The sequence below is a fragment of the Oryctolagus cuniculus genome, chromosome 10, assembly GCF_964237555.1.
Source record: "Oryctolagus cuniculus chromosome 10, mOryCun1.1, whole genome shotgun sequence".
NCBI lineage: Eukaryota > Metazoa > Chordata > Mammalia > Lagomorpha > Leporidae > Oryctolagus > Oryctolagus cuniculus.
The window spans coordinates 21888455-21892300 of NC_091441.1; the positions used below are offsets into that span (position 1 = coordinate 21888455).

Sequence of the window (3846 nt, forward strand, 5' to 3'; positions counted from 1 at the left end):
ATATATTTGAAGCACACATGTCAAAAGGATCCCTAAATTATATTGAAGTGTCACTATGTGCCTAAATCTGTACATATGAAATACATGAAATTTCTTCACCTTATATAAATAAAAAATTTAAAAGTTATATTGAAGTGGAGCTAAAAACACAATCTGAACACAGGATGTTGATCACTAGAGACCGGGAGGGTAGGAGGGATGGAGAGGGAGCTTAGATTCAAAAAATAGGGAAGGCAGTGTTTGGTTTATTCATTGGGACAAATACCATGAGATACTTTCATAGGAGAAGATGGGTGCTGGGAATATGGGAACTCTTTATACTACTTCATGATTTTTGTTTTGTAAATTTTGTAATTTTAAATTTTGTAAATTTAAGACTATTCTTAAAAGTATTTTAAAAAGGTCAAGTCTGTTGAGTTAATTAAAAGAAAACCTCTCCTTTAAGAAAAATGAGGAAAAGGAGATAAATGGGAATTTTACATAAAAATTGACACTTAAATGATCTCCACCATTTAGACAAAATATGAAACATAAACTTGAGATAGCATTTTAAAAAACAGATTTGCCACAATGAAGAAAACAAAGACTGATCCTATTATTGATGAAGGGATCAGGAGAGAAACAACCTCCTATTTTATTTTGGGCATGTGAATTGGTCAGTCATTCTGCAAGCTGATTATGCAAAGTTATGTGTTAATGAATAGGCTAAGATGTATGCAACAGGGCTCTGTCTCAATGGGGAACTCTGGAAGATTGTTTGGTTCATCAGATGGTTGAGGAAGCTGGTGTGTTGATCATCCAAATCTCTCTTCATCCTTGACTGCAGGTCTTTCCTAGAGTGCAGCACTCCTTTTTTTTTTTTTTTTTTTTTTTTTAAATCCACAACAAGATGGAAAAGTTTTATTTCAAGTTTGTCTTTAAAACAGCAAAGATCCTATATTCTTCATATAAAAACAATAATACCTATACGTCTGGATATATGAATATATAGATCCTCTTGAAGAAAAATGCACCAATTATATGAATTCAGTGAGATTGGTTGTGAAAAACTCACATCTAGATCGCTAAAGCACACCATCACATGGCTGCATTTTTTGGTTCAAAATATACATTGTTTTTCCTCTGTATTTTTTCTTGTATTCTTAGATATCAGATAATAGGCTAGTTTTATCACTTAAAATTCCATTGGTTCACCAGTCTTTGTGACTTTTAATCAAAACCTTCCAGAAATGCAGATACTGCTTCACCATTATGGATCATAAACACCAAGTCTCAACCAACAATTCCAGTGGAAACATTCTTTATCCAATTCATTTAAATTGTATTCCACAAACTGAGACATATGAGCTGACTGAGAGTGGGATCTGATGGATATAGCTCTGTAGTCCAAGTGGCTAGCAGATAGGTAAGTTCGGAAAATATCGGAGTCCATATCATCATAATCAGCTTTAGTAGCCCAACACACTTCAGTCTCCAGCCATATCTCTGTATTGATATCTGGATCTTGCTTCCAATAAAAATATGAGACAAAGGAAGTAGTCTGTCAAACACAAATCTGGAATCCACACACTCTTGGAGCATAACATTAAGTAACAATTTAGTATGAGCAGTAAGCTCTGCAATTGGGGTACCACATGTTATCAACCTGGAGGATCTTTTTCTGATAAGCTGCAAGCTCTGACTATGCCATTTCCAATGCAACCAGCACTGCATGGGTTTTCCATTTCAGACAAAATGTGGCTCAACTTTGGTTACCAGTTTCCACTGCAATTTATTTTGCTGATTCCTGTCCTTGGGGCTCTAAAAAGTGCTATCATTGTCATGTTGGTTGGCAAACATGGATCCAGTGTGAGCCTGCCTGAGGGACTCCTGCAAAGCTATGAATCTAGCACTCCTGACCAGCTTCAAGTGTAGTTTGAAAGAAAGCCCTCAGATGGAGGGGCAGGGGCTCTAGTGGCATGGTTTATCGTGTATCCCAAGGGTGAGTGTCAAAGAGTGATGAGTGGGACACTGATCATATCTGCTGCAGAGCAAATGACCCATGGTTGAGGTTACTTTTAGTTTCATTTAATTCTGAGCCCACAAACCTGCAGCATAAAGGGCAAGTGCAAGATTAACACTCAAGGCTGTAGATGTAGGCCTTCAGCATGTCCCCTTCCATCCCACAACATTCTGCACTCCCGCCTTGTCATGGACATGCACTTAGAATTGAGTGATCTCAGACATCAGCTGTGTGGGAGGAGACCATAGCTGCTACATCTTTTAAACCTTCAGATTAGGGGTAGAGGATAGTAGTCAGTCCTCAGGGCCCATTTCTACTTCTTGAACATTTATTTTATTATCTGTTCTCATTTTGACTGTATCATTGGACCAATAGCATGTCTAGTTTGGATCAGCTACAGGATCAATGTGATTGATTTTTGGTTCATCTTGCCCCTGAAATTGATTTAAAATGTTCAAGATGACCAAATACAAATAAATGAGACCATTGAGGGAAAGGAATACCCTTAAAAATAGTATACAAAATCCACGACATGTTTCTAGTCCATTTGTGAGATGAGACTTGAGCCATGTTTTTGCTTAAATCCTAACATTCAATGTGAAGAAGGAAAATGATCAATTGGAAGAAGGAGGTGAGTACTTTATTTATTTTTTTATATTTTATTTAATGAACATAAATTTCCAAAGTACAGCTTATGGATTACAATAGCTTCCCCCCCCAATAACTTCCCTCCCACTCCCTCTCCCCTTCCATTCACAGGAGATGAGTACTTTACAGCAATGAAATGTTTCTAAGGTTAAAACCAAACAAAACCCTCCAAGATACAAAACAGTGGCAGGTGTTGTGGCATAGCAGGTTAAGCCATTGCTTGAGAGGTTTGCATCTCATATTGGAGTGCCTGGTTCTAGCCCTAGCTACTCTGGTTTCCAATCCAGCTCCATGCTGATGTGCCTGGGAAACAGTAGATGATGGTCCACGTGCTTGTGTTCTTGTCACCTGTGCAGAAGTCCCAGATGCAGTTCCTGGCTGCTAGCCCCTGACTTTGGCCTGGTCCAACCCTGGCTGTTACAGGCATTCAGGGAGTGAACCAGTGGATGGAAGATCTCTTTCTCTCTCTGCCTTTCCCTTTTTCTTTCTCGCATCCTGCTTTTCAAATAAATGTATAAATAGAAGATACAAAACAACTTCTGATCAGAAGCACAGTATTCCTAAGACCTGAAAGAGGATGCTGAGTGACCTGGCAAACAACGTCTTCATCACCAATGTCAAGATATTCAAGATGTTACAGCAGTGACCTTTGTTCTATTGTCCCATTATTTCTTTTTGATTCTATCAGTGCCCATAAAGCAAGATAAAACAAAGATCAAATAAATAAAAACTACTTCAGTATGAAAATCAACAAAACCCACATATATAATTTTCTGCTAGTTTGGTATCCAGATAAATGGATAAAAATATATATATATATATATATATATTTACATTGTATCTATGTGAGTATATATAGAGATATATAGATATGTATATATACATATGTGTATATATATATATGTATATACACACATACTCTCCAGGAAATACACCTTGAATATTCTTTACAACTAAGCCTTTGATGTAACTCTTAGCAAAAGGATCCATGTAATATTTGGAAAACTCATGCAGTGAGATATTTTTGATGCAGCTGGTTAAGGCCAGATTCATTTATTTTAGCAATCAGTTGAGAAGCCAAAGAATAGAGCTGACATCCTGTTAAGAAAATTAAGAAGTGTAATTAGGATATATGCTTAAAAGATGACTTCTACTTTTCTTTGGAAAAAAATATGACTGTTGGACTGGTAACATTT

The 3846-nt window shown here is 36.9% G+C and overlaps 1 pseudogene; it reads right to left on the bottom strand.

The window, feature by feature from the left end:
* Positions 1–1170: 1170 nt before the first annotated feature.
* LOC127492374 (proteasome subunit alpha type-1 pseudogene) lies at positions 1171–1839 on the bottom strand (annotated as a pseudogene).
* Between the last annotated feature and the right edge of the window lie 2007 nt (positions 1840–3846).